This window comes from Lactuca virosa, chromosome 6, assembly GCF_052849685.1.
Source record: "Lactuca virosa cultivar CGN04683 chromosome 6, Lactuca_virosa_CGN04683_v6, whole genome shotgun sequence".
NCBI lineage: Eukaryota > Viridiplantae > Streptophyta > Magnoliopsida > Asterales > Asteraceae > Lactuca > Lactuca virosa.
The window spans coordinates 201,093,189-201,116,130 of NC_136431.1; the positions used below are offsets into that span (position 1 = coordinate 201,093,189).

Consider the following 22,942-nt stretch of genomic DNA (forward strand, 5'->3'; position numbering starts at 1 on the left):
CAAAGCTTTCTCAACCTTTTTGATTTGAGCTTTATGGACCATTTCTAGGGTTTTTGTCCCAAATGTGGAGACTTTATGAGTAAAGGAGCTCCATAAGACCTTGATCTGTCCATATTCAGTGTATAAAGAGTTATAGATCCATAAAAATCCAATCTTGGACGTTAAGAGTGAGCCATGCATGAGATAAGAGCTCTTTAGTGAAGGAAGTGGTGTGTTTTGGAAGTTGATGACCATTACAGCCATGCAAAGGCGTAAAGTGTTCGACTTTATGGATTAGGAGGCTGTAGGGGGTCCAGATCTGTATTTTAAGCCAAGGTCTTAACTGATTAAGACCATAAGTGAGATAATAGTGAAACTGGGACATACGATGAGCGTAAATCCCAGTACACGGGGCGTAGGGCTCAATCAGCCCGATATCAGTATAGCGGTCGAGTACGCCCAGCGTAGGATTCTGGTACGCGTCGCGTACTCCTTAGGGTTGACTTATGTTGACTTTTAGGGTTTAGTCAACAAATGGACTTTTGGACCATTGGAGGGGTAGAATGGTCTTTTACCCTTCTGAGAGAGTATAGGAAGGGATTAGTCTAGCCTTTGAGAGCTTTTATTAAGTAGAGATATTTTCTGTATGTGATTAGGCGGAGGCTAGATCATTGTTTCGAGTTCGAGATCATTCGAGTTACCCGAGGTGAGTCTTCTCACTATACTTTACCTAGAGTGGTAATTAGATTTGTATGACAGAGTACCTTGTATGCCATTTATATATGATGGGATACACTGCATTATTTCTGTGTGATTTATGCTATGTGTGTTTCAGAGTTTACAGAGTTAGGACCAGAGGGTCCACAGAGTTAGGACCAGAGGGTCCATAGAGTTATAGCCTCGAGTGACTAATATGTGTTGTATGTGGTATTTTGGGGAACTCACTAAGCTTCGTGCTTACCGTGTTATGTGTCATGTGTTTCAGGTTTCTCAGGATCGCGGGACGGCACCGGCTTGATTGTACACACCAGAGAAGGAAATATGTGTTCGAGGATCCTGGATTATCAATTAATTAAACATGGAGTGCGTTTTGTAAATTAAACAAATGAGATTTTATGAAATGTGCTATGAAGATTATATGATTTAAAATGAATTTTTTTTTTGAAAATTTACGTCGTTACAAGTTGGTATCAGAGCCTTGGTTTGAGGGATTCGAATGCACCTTCGGGTAAATCTGGACTCAAACTGAGGATTTGAGAAAAATTTTCAAGAAAATGATTTTTCTAAAGCAAACAAGAGTTTTTAAGAGAAGACGAGAAAGAGCAGTGTGTACAATCAGCCAGAGCCCGAACGGTGATTTCCCAAAATACCCTTACTTTTGTATTATGAGATATTTATGAGATATGTTATGAGATATTACGCATGCTAGAGATAGGCTAGGTATTTCATATTTTAGGACTAGAGTGGCCTGATTTGTGATGCCTTAGCCTAGGAATTGTTGTTATCTGTGATGTGCTTTCGAGTATGTGTTGAGTAAGAGTATCCAGCAGGAATCCTTTTAGAGAGAGATTTGAGTAGAGGAGTAATCTAGGAGGGATACCTAGATGAGCATTTTTGGAGTCTACCGAGAGGGTAGTCGGATGCCCGCGTGGGGTGAAGTTGCTTGAGTTCGGTGATATCCTACGAGTATGAGGAGAGCAAGTTGGATAATAGCCTAGAGGGGTTTTTACGTGTTAGTAGAGATTATTCGATGCCCGAATGCTGCTTGCTTCGTGCTTTGTGGAACTCTCGATGATCGGAGTCAGCTACCAAGTGAATATGACGATATTCAGGAGGTAGAGGGGCTGCATCATTAGGAGCTCTTCAGCAGCTGATGGCGTAGAAGTGTGAGGACCTAGGAAGAGCCTAGGGGGTGATCATGGTCAGATGAGTGCGCTGACAGAATAGAGCATTTCACTGGGGAGCGAGTACGCGTGACGGGATTGGTGATTGAGAAGGTTGAGCAGCTACTTAGGAGCTCTGGGATGGTCCGTGTAGAAAGTATGGGTAGATGTGGCAGGTAGTATGGGCCCGTACTACTGAAAGCAGAGTACCCATACTCGATGCAGGGAGTATTCCGGAGGTTCTAAGTAGCATATTGAGAAGTGATGTCATGGTTCGAGTACCATGCTTTGTAGCATATTGAGAAGTGATGTCATGGTTCGAGTACCATGCTTTGTAGCAGATTGAGAAGTGAGGTCATGGTTCGAGTACCATGATTCGTAGCGGATTGAGAAAAGAGAACATGGTTCGGGTACCATGATTCGTAGCATATTAAGAGGAGATAACATGGTTCGGGTACCATGATTCATAGCATATCAAGAGGTGGTCACATGGTTTGAGTACCATGACACGTGGCGGTTAGTGCTTCTGGTTTTACCAGTTATTCCGCGGTGATTGTCTAGACTGAGATCAGATGTGAAAGAGTATGGGGCCAGAGGGCCATGATGAACGAGTTTTAGTGGAGCATCCCTTAAGAGGGAAATCGATTTAGCTCCGAGGGATTGTTGGTGAGATGCCAGTTGGAATCGCAAAACTCAGGGATGAATAGAGATGGTGCGTTATGGGAGAATACGGTCTGAAATTGAGCAATCGGCCGATAGTGGAGATGTCACTTTCTGCGACCGGTGGTTTGCTATTTCCGTATCCTGTGAGAAGCAGCAAAGATATGGAGGCTTTTGATTTCTGAGCTTGAGAGTAAACCCCGTGGGGTAGCATTGATGGCGATCTTCCACCAGAGAATTTGGGCAGTATGTCTGCCGCGAGGTAATGATATAGCATGAGCAGGTTGTCAGCGGGGACTGAGATAGTCAACGAAAAGGATACACACTATTTGAGTATAGTAGGGCATGCATTAGCTGCAGCGTAGAACGATCAAGAGGAGTATATCGGGGTGATGGCTCTTATTGTCTATGATGAGTATCGAGTATGGTAATGAGATCTCCGCTCTTATTATAATTCACGTGATGGAACGTTGGTTGAGGAGTCGAGGATGAGGAGTATGAAATTTCATTATTTCCAGACCAAGAGTCAGGCTTACTTTTGGGCAGTTGAGATGTCCGGTAATGGGATGGTATGAGATTCTGAATGACCAGAGGCAGTCGTGATGAGAAGTTTCTAAAGATTTCATCTGAGATTCGGGGTATTTGGAGTTGCTTGATCTCTACCGGGGAGATCGTCGAGCGTTGCATAGCACATTGCAAGGGTAGGTGCGATTTTACTGGTGGAAACAGTCTGTGGGATAGATGGTTAGTGCGCTAATTGGCGATGGTTCAAACCCTAAGTGGGGGGAGAACCAGATGTTTATTTTGAGGGGATCCGAGATTTGTTCAATTGCGGTTAGAGAACTGGATATAGAGACCTGCAGTACGGGTTCATGAGACCAGGGTTATTGGTGGTCGAGGCGAGGTGTCGAGCGAGATAATGCAGGTGGTACGAGTTTGAGAAAGGAGGAGAGTCTCCATGGCAAGTGGACGTTGGTCGGAGACCTTGTGGTGGTCAGAAAGCCTCAAGTTACAATGGAGAATTCGAAGGGGGTTGGCTCGTAAGGTTAGTTCGGTGGTTGAGAATTTCTGGCGCAACGTATGGGCTGGTATATGCAGTTGGGAAGGGCACAAGTTGTTTAGGAAACCAACTTCCGGGGAGGATGATCTGAATTTCGGATCATCTTAAGTTTTGAGTTAGGAGATGGCAAGTGGTGTAGCAAGTATCTATGGTTCCGGTGGGAGCCCTTCGGCTAATTGATATCAAGCGAGATTATTGAGAATGTGATTTTCCGCGAGAAAAGGAGTTTATTTATGGTGGTTGCTGTTAAGAGTAGTGATGCTTATTTGGATAAGTATGAGCACCTATCCATGTTGGTCCGTGGAGCATGAGTTGGTGGACGCAGTGGGAGGTTAATGTGATGCTACGGGGAGCCGTAGTACTCACTAGTTAGTGGGAGGTTGTTGTGATGATACGTGGAGCCGTAGTACTCACTAGTCAGTGGGAGGTTGTTGTGATGCTACGAGGAGCCGTAGTACTCACTAGTCAGTGGGAGGTTGTTGTGATGCTACAGGGAGCCGTAGTACTCACTAGTCAGCGGGAGGTGGTTGTGATGCTGCGGGGAGCCGTAGTACTCACTAGTCAATGGGAGGTTGTTGTGATGCTACGGGGAGCCGTAGTACTCACTAGTCAGTGGGAGGTTGTTGTGATGCTACGGGGAGCCGTAGTACTCACTAGTCAGTGGGAGGTTGTTGTGATGCTACGGGAAGCCGTAGTACTGACTAGTCAGAGGGAGGTTATTGTGATGCTGTGGGGAGCCGTAGTACTCACTAGTCAGTGGGAGGTTGTTGTGATGCTACGGGGAGCCGTAGTACTCACCAGTCAGCGAGAGGGTGTTGTGATGAAGTACTCTCTGGTCAGAGAGCGACGCGGAAGGGTTTCAGGCTTGGGTAACCCTAATATTTGAGTTTTTGGAAGCCTGTGGTCGAACCAGGGGAGAGACTGGGGTCTCCGTATTTGTCGGGAATCGTTATACTATGAATTGAGTTGTGGTTGTCGCAGCCCAAGGGAATTGGAGAAGTGGTATACGCACGTGTTGCGGGTCATGAGTCATGAGTTGAGTGCTTCATTACGTCGAGTGGTTCCAACTCTGGGTCAGACCAGACTCTTGAGTTTGAGCTTGGCTCTGGTGGTGCGTGGGTAGGCGAGATGAGATTCTGTACTCTGAGGTGGGTTCCATATTGAGGGGTATTGTTTATCATCTGATGCCTTAGACCTGTGTAGGTCAGTACTCGGGTACGGGAGGTACCGCGAGATGCTTGGAACTATGAGCAGTGAACGATAGAGGTCGGGGTTGAGACGACCTTCAGTTGGGAGTGTAGCATTCGTTTTGGGTAAGGCGAACTTCGTAACTTGTGTGTCACAATGGGCCGAGGTAGTTATTGTGAGAAGGAAACCATTGAGACGGTTGGGATAATGCAATGAACCTTAGAGGTTCAACGGTTGGGTCAAGTTCAGACCTGGTGCACAGTGTTAAAAAGGGGTATGAGAACTGGAGCTGAGGCTTATGATTATTTTTATGTCTGAGGACACTTCTGAGCGAGCATGATTATTCTCTTGTGTCTGAGGGCAGAGTGTTGAGACTTCACTGCCCGGATGGGTTAAGATAGCAGTTCAGTGGATGAGCCCTGGTGGGATGTGAACCCTTCCGTTTTTGGGGCGTGATCCGGATCATTTAGCATGTTTGGTATGAGTGAGCAGTAGCCGATTGTTGGATTGTGTCTTGTGGGAATCAGAGGAGCAGTAAGTTATCAGGGTTTGATATTCGAGGAGCGAACATCATGGTGATCTCTTGAGTGGGCGGTCTGGTGGCGGGCCAGGCCACTAGAGTTTCCAGGTTTTGGGAAGGTCAAAAAGGGGTATATTAGAGGTTGAGGGGTTAGTTTTCTTCCGGGATGGGGAATCCCTGTTTGGGTTCAGGAGTCTTTGGAGAAATGATTTGTGTGGTATGAGAACCTTTCAGTGGTGCTTCTCGGGTTATGGAGTGTGATCTACGTGTGATTGAGGAGCATGACTTCGAGGGCGAAGTCTAATTCTAGTGGGGGAGAATTGTAACATCCCGGAATCAGGTATATCTAATTGGTTCTTCTTCTTTCCTCAGGTTGTCATATTTAGCCCATGGAAAAGGTTATGTGGAAATTGAGTACGTTGGGCGTACTGAAGAGTACGTTGCGCGTACTCATGAGCGTATTCTTGATGCGGAGCCTACCCAGTACACTGGGCGTACTAGGTTCAGATTGAAACCCTAATTGTGGGGGTGAGCCCTATATAAGGAACATTATGGCCTCACTTTTAGCCACCATTTCCAGAGAGCAAAACCCTAAGTGGCCCTAACCCTTGTTCTAGAGCTAGTGTGAGTGTGGTTGAGCTTAAAAGTGTTCTTGTGTGCTTTTGAAGAGAGGGAGGTGCCATTGAAGGAGCTAGAGTTGGAGGGCAAGCTTTGGATCTGAACTTTCTGAGGTTGGAGCATCATTTGGAGGTAAAAAGCTCAAAGCTTTCTCAACCTTTTTGATTTGAGCTTTATGGACCATTTCTAGGGTTTTTGTCCCAAAGGTGGAGACTTTATGAGTAAAGGAGCTCCATAAGACCTTGATATGTCCATATTCAGTGTATAAAGAGTTATAGATCCATAAAAATGCAATCTTGGACGTTAGGAGTGAGCCATGCATGAGATAAGAGCTCTTTAGTGAAGGAAGTGGTGTGTTTTGGAAGTTGATGACCATTACAGCCATGCAAAGGCGTAAAGTCTTCGACTTTATGGATTAGGAGGCTGTAGGGGGTCCAGATCTGTATTTTGAGCCAAGGTCTTAACTGATTAAGACCATAAGTGAGATAATAGTGAAACTGGGACGTACGCTGAGCGTAAATCCCAGTATGCGGGGCGTAGGGCTCAATCAGCCCGATATCAGTATAGCGGTCGAGTACGCCCAGCGTAGGAGTCTGGTACACGCCTCGTACTCCTTAGGGTTGACTTATGTTGACTTTTAGGGTTTAGTCAACAAATGGACTTTTGGACCATTGGAGGGGTAGAATGGTCTTTTACCCTTCTAAGAGAGTATAGGAAGGGATTAGTCTAGCCTTTGAGAGCTTTTATTAAGTAGAGATATTTTATGTATGTGATTAGGCGGAGGCTAGATCATTGTTTCGAGTTCGAGATCATTCGAGTTACCCGAGGTGAGTCTTCTCACTATACTTTACCTAGAGTGGTAATTAGAGTTGTGTGACAGAGTACCTTGTATGTCATTTATATATGATGGGATACACTGCATTATTTCTATGTGATTTATGCTATGTGTGTTTCAGAGTTTACAGAGTTAGGACCGGAAGGTCCACAGAGTTAGGACCAGAGGGTCCACAGAGTTAGGACCAGAGGGTCCATAGAGTTAGGACCAGAGGGTCCACAAAGTTATAGCCTCGAGTGGCTAATATGTGATGTATGTGGTATTTTGGGAAACTTACTAAGCTTCGTGCTTACCGTGTTATGTGTCATGTGTTTCAGGTTTCTCAGGATCGCGGGACGGCACCGGCTTGATTGTACACACCAGAGAAGGAAATATGTGTTCGAGGATCCTGGATTATCAATTAATTAAACATGGAGTGCGTTTTGTAAATTAAACAAATGAGATTTTATGAAATGTGCTATGAAGATTATATGATTTAAAATGAAAATTTTTTTTTGAAAATTTACGTCGTTACATTCAGTCTGTCTGGACCACTCTCAGAACCTTCAGCATGTCTGGTCCGCCCTATCGGGCCATCAGCCTGTCTGGACCATTCTCCGGGCCTTCGGCCTGACCGGTATGCCCCATTGGGACTGCAGTCTATTCGGTCCGCCTTGGGTATGTTGGCCTACAACACAAAGCAGGTCCGCCTCAACCCACCCCAAGCATACAATCAACACATATATAATAATGCTAGCATGAGTCAAACCCATCTAACTGATCACTAATCATAACATCATCCTATATACCAGGATACCAACCTAACATGTCACTAAACATAGCATCATCCTATATACCAGGATACCGACCTAACATGTCACTAAACATATCATCATGCGATAACCAGGATAACAATCCAAAAGAAGGGTCGGCATTGGTGCCTTCGACCCTGTTGATATAGTGAGAAGAACTCACCTCACAATGTCGAACTAAACTGAACTGATAAAGGTCAAACTCGCGAAACACGACTCCAAACTCAAACACTTACAACCACCATTGATCCAATTCCATAAATTCCCAAATTACCAAAATACCCTCAGAAGTCAAACTGGGTCAACCCTTGGTCAAAGTCAAAGTCAACGGTCAAGGTCAACAGTCCATGTTGACCCAACTCGTCAAGTGCAGCTTACAGACTCGTCGAGTACCTGCAGAACTCAGAAATTCGCGATAACCCGAGTCAACTCGCCGAGTTACCAAGTAACTCGTCGAGTCCATGCAACATCTAGAAGATTGGGGAAAACCCTAACTAAGTCGTCGAGTTATCTGACTAACTTGTCGAGTTCACTCAGAATCCAGAAGGCGGGTAAACCCTTTCCAACTCGTCGAGTTGGCTATGCAACTCATCGAGTTACTTCAGCCCTTTTTCCATTCAGACACTTTTAAGCAAAACCAAGCCTCCAAACTATATATCTAGCATCCTAGGGTGTAGTTACCATGTAAAGTTTCTAACTTTACGTGCATGCAAGGCCTCAAGAGGTTAAAACACCCAAAACTAGCCTTACGAAGAGGTTTAGGGCATGGAGAAAGGCCAAAGCTTGCTAAAGTTGAGAACTTTATGTCCATGAGGGCCTAGGGGACCAGATCAGAACTCCTCACTTCAAAACGTGCTCAATACCGGAAATGCCTCAAGAATAAGCTAAAAATGACCCTTAACTCTTGAATGAAAAGATATAACAAGAAAATGATCAATGTAATGACTTTTTACCTTCAAATAAATGCCAAAACGAAGTAGATACTGGATCTACGAGCTCCTTCTCGTTCCAAGCTTCTCAATCTTCAAGTCTCTTTAAGGAATGCACCAAAAACACACTTTTAGCCTCACACACTCAAAATAGGAGGTTATCTCGATTAGGGTTTGTTTCTGGACGTGAAAGGTGATAAGGAGGCTAGAAGGAGGACTTAAGGTCCTTTAAATAGGGTGCAAACCCTAAAAATTAGGGTTTTCATGTCCAGCTTCAACTCGCCGAGTTGGGTCTTCCAACTCGTGGAGTAGGTTCTAGAATCCACGCAGCTTTATCAGTTTCTACACGATGAGTTGGGGCAGCCAACTCGTCGAGTAGGTCTACAAATATGAATATAAAGCTTTTAAATTTTATACCTGGGAGTCGGGGTGTTACACTGAATCATCCGCTCGCTCTGCCCGTCCGTCTGCGGATGGTACCCGGTGCTAAAATGTAGCTGGGTACCCAACTCCTCATGGAATCCCTTCGAGAATCTGGAAGTAAAACGCACACACGGTCAAATACAATAGATGTCGACACTCCATGTCGAGCCACCACCTCACGAACATAAATCTCGGCCAACTTCTCTGCAGAAGAGTTCTCACTTATAACTAAGAAGTGAGCACTCTTTGTCAAACGGTCCACTATCACCCAGATAGTGTCAACACCCCTCGCATTCCTTGGTAACTTAATAATGAAATCCATAGTAATTTGTTCCCGCTTCCATAGGGGAACCTCCAGAGGCTGCAACTTGCCATGAGGGCGCTAGTGCTCCGCCTTGACCTTTCGACAAGTCAAACATCTCTCCACAAACCACGCCACATATCTCTTCATGCATGGCCATCATTAATTATGCTTTATATCAAGATACATTTTTGTGGCCCCTGGGTGGATAGAAAATCTCGACTTGTGGGCCTCCTCCATCAAAATCCGTTGGGCCCCACCCATATACGACACCCATACTCGCCCATGGAGAGTCAAAAGCCCTCTACTGTCCATATCAAATGTCGAAACCTGCCCGATCACCCGCTCACTCTTATGATTTTCTTCTTTTATGGCCTCCGACTAGGCTTCCTTGATAATCTCTAAGACTGGAGTCATCACTGTCATCCTCATACATAAATCTCGCATCGGGGTACTCGCTGCCCTGCGGCTTAGGGCATCGACCACCACATTAGCCTTGCATGGATGATACAAGATCTCACAATCGTAGACCTTCACTATGTCCAACCACCTCCTTTGCCTCATATTTAGATTGGGCTGATCCATAAGGTACCTCAGGCTCTTATGGTCCTTGTAAATGGTACACCGGACACCATAGAGATAATGATGCCAAATCTTGAGGGCGGAAACCACCGCCCCCAGCTCCAAATCATGGGTGGGATATCTCGTCTTGTGAGGCTTCAGTTGCCTCGACGCGTATGCTATCACATGCCCAATCTGCATCAACAAAACACCCGATCCCGCAATGGATGCATCACGATAAACTACGAAGTCTTCCACTCCCTCTGCGAGGGAAAGTACTGGAGCCTCGCACAACCTCTGGCGAAGGGTCTCAAATGATGCCTGCTGCTCAGGCCCCTAACTAAAGGCAACATCCTTCCTGGTCAACTTGGTGAAAGGAACAACAACCTTGGAGAAATCTCTGATAAACCTCCGATAATAGCCTGCCAGACCAAGGAAACCCCGAATCTTGGATGGAGATCTCGGCACTTCCCACTGCATCACCGCCTCAATTTTGGCTGGGTCGACCAAAATACCATTCTGATTGACGAGGTTCCCCAAACACTGTACCTCTCTCAACCAGAAATCACACTTGGAGAATATGGCATAAAGCCTCTCCATCCCAAAACCCTAAGAATCTCTCGCAAGTGCTCCTCATGTTGTTCATGAGTCTTCGAATATACCAAAATGTCATCGATAAAAATGATCACTGATCGATCCAACATGGGCCTACACACCCGGTTCATGAGGTCCATGAACATCGTCGGTGCGTTGGTGAGCCCAAAAGGCATCACCACAAACTTGTAATGCCCATAACGAGTTCGAAAGGTCGTCTTCTGAATATCCTCCTTCCGAACCCTCATCTGATGATAGTTAGACCTCAAATCAACCTTGGAAAACCAAGAAGCCCCCTACAGCTGGTCAAATAGATCATCAATCCTCGACAAAGGGTAACAGTTTTTCACCGTCAACTTGTTTAATTCTTGATAATCAATACACATACGGTACGAACCATCCTTCTTCCTGACGAAAAGGATCGGAGCTCCCCACGGAGAACTGCTCAATCTAAGGAACCCTTTCCCCCAACAGCTCCTGCAGCTGAGAGGATAACTCCTGCATCTCAGGAGGTGCAAGACGGTACGGTGCCTTGGCGATCGGCACCGCACCCGGAATCAGATCAATCCGGAACTCCAACCGCCTCTCAGGAGGCACACCTGGTAATTCCTTGGGAAAAACATCAGGAAAATCGCATAGCACCGAAACATCAGAAATATAAGTCAACCCCTTATCCTTAACCCCGAGTATCCGCTACATATGCCAGAAAACTCATACACTCATGCTGCAAACTTTGCCTTGCCCTGGCGGCAAAACAGAAGGTTGGTCCCAATCTAGTACCCGTGCCATAGATAGTCATCACTCCCCCACTAGGATCCCGAATTGTCACTATCTGTCCCTCACAGTCAATAAGAGCCTCAAATCGGCTCAACCAGTCCATACCCACGATCACACAAACATCCCCTATTGGGATAGGAATGAGATCAATCGGATATCCTATACCGAAAATCTCCAGCAAACAACCCAGGTAGACATCCATAGCTGAGACAGGATGCTCATCCGGTATCGAGACCCTCAAGGGCCTGCTCAAGGCCTCACGCGGAATGTTAAAACTACGACTAAAGGATGATGACACAAAATACCGACTCGCACCCGAGTCAAATATCACAAGCGCAAGCATAGAATTCACACGGAACGTACCTACACAATTTACAATATAAGCAGCATAAATAAATAAACATAATATAAGGAATATATACCATCCATGTCATCTAGAGCTGCACGAGCCTCCTCTGATGTCAATTGAAAGGCTCTCCCCGAGCCCTCGGTGCCTCGGCCTTCCCCTGTCGGCCATCAGTGATACGCAATGTCGCTGGGGCGGGAGTCTGAACCGCCCTGGATGCAAGCTGTGGACAATTGGCCTTCACGTGGCCTGTCTGATTGCAGCTGAAACAAACTTGAAACCCCTTGGGGAATTCCCTAGCCAAATGCCCCTCCTTGCCACACAGGTAGCAAGCCGACCTGGACCGACATGGCTCCTCATGAATCTTGTCGCACTTCTCGCAAGTGTGACCCTTCTGGCCTATAGATCTCTGATCAACAGGCTTATCCCGCTTAGTCATCGGTTGCGACTGCACTGGTCTCCTATCCCTACCCTGGGCCTCCCTCTCCTCCCTCGCTTGAGTCTCCAACTCAATCTCTCTCCTCCTGGCATTGTTCTGAAGCTCAGCCAATGTCCTATACTTGGTGTTCGCCACAAACTCCCTGATATCCCTCCTCAGAACACTCAAATACCGGGCCACACGGTCCTGCTCTTTCGATACCTGCTCGGGGTGAAACAGATCCCTCTCATGGAACATCCTGGTGATCTCAGTCACCGTCTCTGTCTTCTGCTTGAGAAACAGGAACTCCTGGGCTAGCCTTTCCCGCTCAACCGCAGGCACAAATTATCCCTGAACATTGCAGTAAACCTCTCCCAAGTCATCGCGACATGCTCTGCAGGCGTGTAGTCAGCGGTCACAAACTTCCACCAGTCCTTCGCTCCCAAGTGAAGCAGGTTCAAAGAGAACTGAACCCTCAAATTCTCTGAACAGGAGCAGGTATAGAAACATCCCTCGACATTAGAGATCCATCTCATAGCAACAATCGGATCCTAGGACCCATCAAACTCGAGTGGCTTCGTGTTGGTGAACTCCCTGTACCACAGTGAATCACCCCCCTGTAGCCTCGCAGCAGCGAGAGATGTGGTGGATGTGGCAGTAGCAGCCTCAGAGACAGTGGCATAGTGCTCATCAAAGGTCTCAATTAGCGTGGTCTTGATAGACCCAAACATATCTGGAATAGCCTCTCGGATTTCTGCGGCCACTTTTGCAGCAATCATCCTGCGAATCTCATCATCACTCGCATTTGCCATCCCAGGGTCGTTGGAGCCTGAACCTCGGGTAATCACCATACTGAAAAGCATAATAAAATCATCAGCACAAGCTAAACACATATATCAACTCTTACACCCCTACAGGCTCCCTAGTCCCTTGAGGTTATTTCCCGAGCCGCATACGGATCCGATGTTTTCAGCAGTACGAGCCCAATACTACCTTCCACACCAATCTGTATCCGTCTCGGGTCGCACCCTCGAGACCCCAAGAACTCTACCTCCTCATAACAGCTATGGACTCGTCCTACTGGTTCCTGAGAACCTCAACATACGTCTAGATACTAGTTCTAGACCACTCCCAACACCGCTCTACCTCACGGGATTTCCGCTGCCCTCGTCATTTTCCTCGCGTATGCCAATTGTACATAGTACGAGACTCGATAGACATTCGAATAAATGATCCTACCTCAAATCCACAACCGAACAAGGAACATGAAGAAAGGCCAAATCATGCATTTGAAGGTTATATAATCCTAACTATGTACAACTATAAGGCATACGCCAAACAAATAATTAAGGCAGATTCGATCTCATAAGGAATGAATTCCTAGGCTAAGGCATCATTAATCAGGAAACATTCATACCGTCTCGGCAAGATTCGTTAGCCTACACCTAGCTAGCATGCAATTCTAACTGCTTATAATACAACACTTCTGCTCTAAAATACTAAAAATAACAATGAGGTATTTTGGGAAACTGCTGCTCGAGCGCTGGTCGATTGTACACACTACTTCTCTGGGTTTTCCCTTCTGTAAAAAGTCTTCATTTCTTGTTATGTTCTTAAAAATGTTCAAACCCTCAGTTTGAGTTTGGAATCACCCAGTGGCTCATCCAAATCCCTCAAACCAGGGCTCTGATACCAAACTATAACACCTCAACTTTTAGACCAAAATTTTTCATTTTTAAAACTTCCAAAAACATAGTTCACAACCAAATCTCAAGTACAAGTCATTCCAAAACCACAAGTGCCATAATTATCAGAGTACATAAAAGATCATGTCCCAGTAGTAAATTCCCAGTGCATGTGTACAATCAGACCTTCACCTTCCCGCAGCCCTGCGAAGTACCTGCCACATATAAATCAACAACTGTAAGCGCAAATCTTAGTGAGTTCCCCAAGATACCACATATAACTCAGCATAAATAAACAGCTATGGGTTATCTGCAACCCTGGGACTATCAGCAATCCTGTTGAGCTAACAGCATGCTCGGGAGGTTATCTACAACCCTCGGTTGGCTAACAACAACCCCAACTAATCGATTATCATATCAGCACATAACATAGCATACATAACATAACATAATAGCAAGACCCAACTGGTCATAATATTACAGCTATCCTACCACACAGGTAAGAGTAAGTGAGGAGACTCACCTGATAATGATGACATGAAAACCTAGCACCCGAACTGCCGGATCTAGACTTCTCCTATTCAACCAAATAAATTACCCTCAATCAATAATTAAGGCCCATGACCACCCAACAAGTCCAAGTCCACAGCTAAGCCCACTAAGGGAAAAAGGGCCATTTTGCCCCTCCCTAGGTCCAAACCCTAAAATTTGACCTAAAAGTCAAAATCAGCAAAAGTAAAAAAAAAAAGTCAACCGAAGTCAACACCAGCGAGTACGCTGGGCATACAACGCCCTACGTTGGGCGTACTGATGGCTATGCATGCGACGGGGGATTTCAGACCTACGTTGACGTACTCCTCGGACTCCCATTTCTAACTTTTTTTGGTCTTAATCCATTAAGACAAACACTCCAACTATAGATCTGAGTTAATCAAGGTCTCTTAGTCCATAAAGTTGTGGGATTTATGCTTTTGCATGGCTAGGAGAGGCTAGAACAACATTTCATCCATTCCAAGGTACTTTACTCATGCATGGATTCAAAGGAAGGATCAAGCAACCATTTTTATTGATCTAGATGCCCAAAAATGCATAAAAGGACAGCCTAAACTCTCTGAATAGTCTTAACTAGAAAAGATCCAAACTTTAGGGACTTAAGCTCATAAACCTAACACTACAAAGATCTTGAAGAACAATAGCCAAGGTATAAACTTTATACCTGAAAATGATGCACAAGGATGGGTGGTTTTTGGATCTCTAAACTCTTCTAACTTCCTTCTTTAACTACAAGAGCAAAGAATCACATTAAGCTTGTAAAATCACACCCACAAGCACACACTCGAGATTTAGGGTTTAGGAAAGGTTGGAGGCTGATAAAGGTGGCTAGAAATGAGGCCATCATGTTCCTTAAATAGGGACATTAAAATTATTAGGGTTTTCAATTGAGCCTAGTACGCCCAGCGTACTACGGGGTACGACCAATGTACTAGGTGGCCTCCACGATCCTGCTTAGTGCATGAGTACGCTGCACATACTCATGCGTACGCCCCGCGTATTGAATCGCTACCTCTCACAAATTAAGGACTAACTTTGACACACTAAAGAAAAGTTAAGGAAAGATAATTTATACCTCATTTCAGGATGTTACACCCACCAAGGATCTTCTTCCAAAGTTTGGAAAGAAAACAAGCACCAAAGAAAAATATGAAGAAATAACAACCTTTGTAGTTTTGTGAGTCCTCTTGGGAGGCTTAGAAGTTAATGGAGAATGTGGAAGTTTTGAGACACCAACAAGTTACCAACTTGATTTAAGATGCTAGTCTTGTAAAACTCTTAAAACTCTTAAACTTGAAGTTCAAAACCAATACGAACTACAAGAGAGAAAAAGCAAGTGAGTTAATCTTCAAAAGATGAACAAAAGTGGAGAGAGTATGCATGCAAATGCATGTTATGTTTTTCTTCTTCTAGCCAAATGAAAGAGTTCCAAGCCCTTTTTTAAAGCTAGTTCTTTACCCATAAGGCCTTTTGCCTTTTAGACAACCCATACCATTTTATAGTATTTTAATCTCATGTTTTCAAGACATGTTCCCTACATTAAAATAAGTTATTAGCCATGTTTATTTCTTTTGCATAAAATAATAAAAAAAAGCCATTTCTAGTCTAACTAGTTAGATGATTTATAAAAAAAAGTCAAAATTTTTATAAATTTTATAAACTAGTTTATAAAATATAAACTTTAACTTTTTGGTAAAAAACAAAATGATTTATCTAGTCCAAAATGGTGTACATGACTTAATAAATCATATCATATGATATATATTATGTTACTTGCTAATGAAAATTAATATTTTAATGAAATTTAATTATAAGAGTTTATTAAATATTTATTAAAATTAATTTCTAATCAATAATCAATTATATCAAGTTGTTGTTAGTGTGACCCATTAGTATCATATGTTAATTAGCAATATCACTTTAATATGATTCTTGAGCATATAAGATCCTTTAATCTCCCACTTGCACAAGACTCATATTAGATTGATATAGACAATCGTGAACGTCTAGCAACATTTCACTACCCCCAACAACATATGACTTTGTGTCATTCTATCTACGCCCAATTTCCAAAATGCGCAAAGCTACAATTGGTGTATAAGGTAAGTTTATCAGTTATCCCTTTGTCACAAACATCATGTTGAACATGAGATACGGATCACAATCAATCCCATCTAGTGTTCAACTTTTGGTAAGGTGCCTTAAATGTCTAACTCTCAACTCATAAGAGGAACAAATGCCATCTTAACTACATAAGCCTCTCATATAGTTCACATCATACCTGAAAATTGGCTTTTATAAATGCCCGATTAAGGACCAGCATTTGACCACATCAAAGCACAATACTCCCTATACTTAAGTCCTACTATGTATCTCAGGTGTTAAGTATACAAAGATGGTACCTTTTAATCAAGTATCATTCATGATAGCGAACCATGAGATGATCTTGATGCGGGTTAGTTCAATACTAGTTCTCTGACAAGTACCTATGAAACTTGGTTACAACCCATTGCCTACCTTCATCTAGTGGAATTCTAAAGTAGTGTATTCTTATTTTGTAGTAGATTGTGTCATTTTGTTTTGCTTGGACCTTATTCCAACTAAACTTACTCTTCATCCCATAACGAAGCCATAATCCAATTATAATTCATACTTATCTATATTTTCTTAGAAATCAGAATCTTATGTAGCTCTTTACATGAATATTTTATTTTAAACTAATTGTCTGGTATATATTCTCTTAGTTCTTCTAAAGTAATCTTAGAATGTTCCTATAGTCATCCAGTGACTTAACCATGTATTCAATTGGTATATTATGATATGCTCATAGCATGATCATATACCAGGTCTTATGCATAATATGACATAAATGATGGATTCATTTGCCAAACAAATCGAATATAAATCATTTCAGCTAGTTCAAACCTATGCGTTAGGTTCTTTTGAGGCTGGCTCAAACATAGTGCCATGTGACAATACCAAGATTCCTCCAAAGGTATTTTGTATCTTGATTCCTTTTAAGACATTGTCCATATATGCATAAAGATATAAAACTCTTAATATTCATTTTATCTATCTCTATAGATTTTACATTCCAAGAATGTATCTTGTCCTTCTTAAGTCTTTCATTTTAGAAACACATTCTGAGTCAAGATGAAAAGGCATGACATGGTCAGAATGTAATTTCTCATGATTCAACATGTCTCACTCATACAACATTAGGAATGTCACTATGCTCCCACTAGTTCTTAGTAAACATACATGTTCTATTCATTTTGATATAAAAGCATACCTTGTGGTTTCATATTAAAATGATGATCACAACATTGAGATGTTTGCTTTATATCCACAAGTGAATCTCAAGCTTTACACATTTTGTTAGGATAACATGGATAAAGAAAACCTCTAGCATAATCTATATAGATATCTTTTTTGGTCAAAAATAATTGAACTAAAATGGACCAAAGCGTATGAGAGGCTGTGATGTTCAATGTAAAGCAAATAAGTAAAATGAATCAAAGCAACACAAATCGTTTACAAGGGAAGCCCTTGATCCTTGTTAGGATCTCCGGCATAAAACCTTGGGAGGTGATAATGATCACCTGCCTTGATGTTTTTATTAATCGAAATGAAAATTACAGAGAAAATGGAATGAGTATGAGTAAAAGTGATAGTATTCTGCCAGAAAATCGTGTGTAGTGTGATGATTACAAGTGTTTTATATAGTCAAACCCCAACAACTAGAACTCCAAGAATTCCTGGATCCACCGAGATTACTTATATCCGTTTGCTTGACTTAGTCCTCCGGGTCTTTTGCATAGTTGTGGTGACTATCCGTTGAGTATATGACTTTGACTAGTTATTTCTGCACATGTGAGAAAGAAAAAAGAATATATGTTCGTTATAAATAATAATAAAAATATTAGTCAAGATCCTGGAGTATATTCGGGATCATGGGCTTTTGAGGATCCTTAGACTTGAGGATCCTATAACGGTTTCAGGATCCTAGCCCTAACAATTGCCCCCAAGTTATTCCTGAAAATAAGTGAGTTAGTTTCGATAATAATAAAGGAATAACTTAAAGTGAATAACTAAAATAAGAGAGAGAGAGAGAGAGAGAGAGAGAGAATGGTAAATTTTGAATTTAATCCCTAACGGATAGGATTTATCCATTCGAGAGTCATCATAGTCGGTCTAATCAATCTTTCTCTTTCTTCAGCCGTTAGCTTAAATAGAGGCAATCGATTAGCGCTACTCCTCCGTGCATCTTTAAGCTCTTATTTAATCACTTTTGAAGGTAGATTTCTCTCCTTTTCTCCTTACTTTTCTTTTCCACTAACGATGGGCAAGAAAATGATTGTATCTCGCAAGGACATCCTCGCGTCCTCTGGGGATGATTTCATCGACCAGAGGATCTTATCCTACGATGAGATCTGTTCTTTCAATGACAATGATATCAAGTCGTTGAAAACAGTTGGCGCTTTTTCAAAGGAAGTTGTCTTCAAACCCTTCGATCCGAAACTCCAACCTGATTAAGCTTCTTCGTCTGGGGTCTGCTTTCCTGGATATCCCTTTGACTTAGGTTTGAAATATCCCTTTCCCGGGATTATTTCCAAGTTCTTCGAAATCAATCAAATTTCTTACATTCAGGCCATGCCTTGTAACATCCCGACTCCCAGGTATAAAAATTTAAATCTTTATATTCATATTTGTAGACCTACTCGACGAGTTGGCTGCCCCAACTCGTCATGTAGAAACTGATCAGGCCGCGTGAACTTTAGGACCTACTCGACGAGTTGGAGGACCAACTCGACGAGTTGAGGCTGTGCTTGAAAACCCTAATTTTTAGGGTTTTCACCATATTTAAAGGACCTTAAGTCCTCCCTCCAGCCTCCCTTACCACCTTCACGTCCAGAAACAAACCCTAATCCCCACTTTCTATTTTTCCAAAACCAAATGCAATAGGTAGTATTTGGTTATTGTCGCCCATGCTTGCTGCTAGGAACATCGTGTCCAAGTATTTCCCTTTAAGATGTGCTCCATCAATGATAATAATAGGACGCAAACATGTTTGAAACGCCTGTACCTACATAATAATTATTAATAGATTAGTCATTAAATCGAACAGACGTGTAACAACAATTAAAATAACTTGTTATATAATAAATATTACTTCGTAGCCGATAGCCATGAAAACTTATTCAAAATTGTTGTCATAACCTGTCTTTATATGTGTAACGGTCCTTCGATTCTTCCTCTCCAAATTATAAAAATATAAAGGAAGTCTTTCGAAGCTTTCTTCAAGGGTCCCCTCAACAGATTTAGAGCATACATTTTACCACTCCATGCTTGCCATAATGAAATATGTACACTAAGATGGTCATTTAAAATTTTTTGTATTTGTTTCCCCCACAACATTTTATTTGTATTGTCAGCTAATGTGTCTTTCAAGAAGTGACCTAATATCTTTTTGTTGGCTTGTCGATGATGGGGAAGGAGTTGTGTGTTTGAGCAAGTGTGGCTCTCCGATAGTTTAACAACTTGAAATGTATAAATATCTTTAGCTTTTGTAGCCCGTATCTTCCATTTACAATTTTCCACATAGCAGACAACTTCATGCATGTCTTTTATAGAGTTTGTCACTTTATATTAGAAGCCTTCAGTAACACATTTGAATCCTAATTTAAGATAAAATTTCTATGCTTTTGAAGAGTTTATACTTCTTTACATAGGAAGTATAATTATGGGATGTGGCACCTTTACGTTTTTGTTGACCTAATTCAAGCAATAGTAAAGGTCTAGGTATACCCCAATGAGTGGTTTGTGTTTCTTCAGAATCGGATGATTAATAAGGAAACTTTTCCTCATGTAGTTTTCGGGATTTTCGGGATCAGATTCCTCATCTTCATGTTCAGTATCGTCCCCATCAAATTCAATGAAACTCTGGAAATGTTCAACTGGCTCTCTATTGCCATCATCAACCAACAACATTAGTTTTGTCTCATCATTTGCATATTCATCAACATCAACTGTTGGAGAAGCATCATTATCAGCCTTACCTTTATACCTAAAATCACCCCATATATAGGGCTATTGTAAAAAGGAACATGGTTGATTGTCACAGGTAATAAATTACAAATTTGTTACTTCCAGCACTGGAAAACCCATTGCCACCATAACGATTTTCCCCAGGAAATCGTTGAATACCACTTTCCATAACATTATTAACAACAAACATTTGTATTGTGTTAGGAGGCATACTACTAACAAAACTAAGAAAATATATGACATCACTATTGTCAAGAATTTGCATAACTATATTTGATCCAAGACATTGAAAAGATAGATGTATTTGATTAGTGTGTAACCTGAACTTGAAAGCAACCAACACGATTAACCCAATGAAGTTGATATCATTGTGTATATCTACACCAAAGCATGTGTAGTCTGGAGCAACATATTGCATAGATCCATCGATACGATGTCATTGCCTCCACTAGAAACTGACACTCGAGAAACAAAATCGTATACATGCTCATTCTTTTAGATTACGAAAACCATCAAACAATAATTGCTTGTGGACATATTAGGGAACAAAGACACAAATATACTACATGTAGCTTGTTGATGAACAAAGAACAAAAATTCTCTATTTTTACCACTCTAGAATCGTTGTACATTCCATGATACACTTTTACAGTCCGGAATGTACGAGTGTCAAATTCCGGTCCCGAATCCTACCAGCCACCACCAACTCCGGAATGAATATAAATACTCCAGAATATCGTATTCCAAAAAACATAGTCCGAAATTCATTTTGTTAGTCTGGAACGTACGATTGTTAGATTCCGGACCCGATACCTACCAATCATCCAACTCCGGAATGAACGAAACTACTCTGGAATACGATCTTTCGGAGTAAATGATCATTTTTTTTTAAAAAAATTATAAAATAATTATTATTATAAAATAATAATAATTATTAAAATATTCGTTTATTATTAAAATACTCGTTTATATATATATTTATATTATATCTGTTAAATTACTTGATTTCCCAATTTTTAATTTCTTTTAACAACCACATATTAGATTTGCAACAAAAAAAATAATATATGCATTCAAGTATTTAAGTACCGCTATCCCTCCACAAATATATCCATACTTCCACGCCACCCTCTCCTCCATATTCACCGTCGTCATCATCAAAACTAATCGACTGTTTTCACCAAATTCTGACGTACAGTCAGTCTCTCATCCGAATGATCAGTTTCTATCAAATTTTCATCTCACCCACCTGAAATTTTCGAAATTCAAACCACATTTCACAGAAAAAGAAAGGCCACCTTGCAAATCATGGGTTTTCCGGTGGGTTACACAGATCTCTTCCTCCCAAAACTCATCCTCCATATCTTAATCCTTCTAGTTTTCATCCGTAGCCTCACTTCCTCCATTCTCTTCTTTATCGGCCTGGAAGATCTACTTCAACCAATATCTGAATCCAACACGCCTCAACCTCAACCTGAGCCGTCAACTCAATTTCACTCGTTATCCGCCGTCCTCCTCCGTGAACTCCTCCCCGTCGTCAAGTTCTCAGAGCTCGTAGACCCGCCGGAGAGCTGTGTAGTCTGTTTGTATGAGTTTGATGCCTACGACGAGATCCGTGTGTTAAATAACTGCAGACACGTATTCCACCGGTGCTGTCTCGGCCGGTGGATGGACCATGATCGGAAAACTTGCCCGCTTTGCCGGACGCCGTTTATATCTGATGATTTCCAGGATTCGTTCAATGAACGTTTATGGGCTGCTTCTGGTATCGCCGATTACTATGGCGATTCATCAATGGCTGCTACTTTGTAGTTAGAATTTCGTTTTGGTAACCCCGATGAGTTATGAGTTGAATGTTTTATTGGTTTATGTAGTTTTTTATTTTTATTTTTATCAATTTATGTAAAGTGAATTTTGTGCCTGTTTATGATTGGTAAATTTTGTGATTGACTGAAAATTGTATAACATAAATTGATGATTAACTTCACTTTCTATAATTTGAAACAGCATGTAAGTATAGCCATCGAACTTTTGGTTAAGTGTGTTAGAAATATGATTTGTAGGCGAGACTTTGTTTTTAATTTAATAAAAGATATACAAAATTTTATGTTTTATACGATTGTTAGTTAGAATATTTTAAAACATAATTTTTTCTATATCGATCAAAGTTTCTTATATAAAACATTAAAGCTTGGTCTAATCATACGTGTAACTTTATTTGGAATATTGTGAAATGGTCTTTTGAGGGGTTTGGATGTATGTGTCAAAACTTACGTATCTTTATTTTATGGGATTGATTTGACGATATTTATGGTATTCTCTTATGAATCTTCTTTCAAATCATTTGATTGGTCTAAAAAAAACAAAAGTAATCGTATGATATGAAATTAAAGATAATCAAAAATAAATTATCTTTATAACTTGTGATTAGGGATACAAACAAGTTGAGACTGAGTATGATTAGGCTCGTGCTTAGCTCATTTATATTTTCTTGGGCTTGAGCCCGAGTTCAGATCATTTCAAGTCTCATGAGATGAAGCTCGAGATCGATTCATTTAGAATTATATAGGCTTGGGCTCGACTTTGGCTTAGCTCCTATATGGTATATTCTAATTCTTTAAAATAATGTTTATTAAATATTTATTTATTTTAATATATAAAAATAAAATTCAAAAAAATTATATTATATATATGTAGGCTCACTTAAGCTCGCGAGCCTAATCGGGCTTAGCAACACAAGCTCGAGCTCAAGCTCGTTTAAGAAACAAGTCTAA

General features: G+C 41.7%; 1 pseudogene; it reads left to right on the plus strand.

The window, feature by feature from the left end:
- The first annotated feature begins 21,282 nt into the window (after window positions 1-21,282).
- LOC145120624 (brassinosteroid-responsive RING protein 1 pseudogene) lies at window positions 21,283-22,089 on the plus strand (annotated as a pseudogene).
- Window positions 22,090-22,942: the final 853 nt, after the last annotated feature.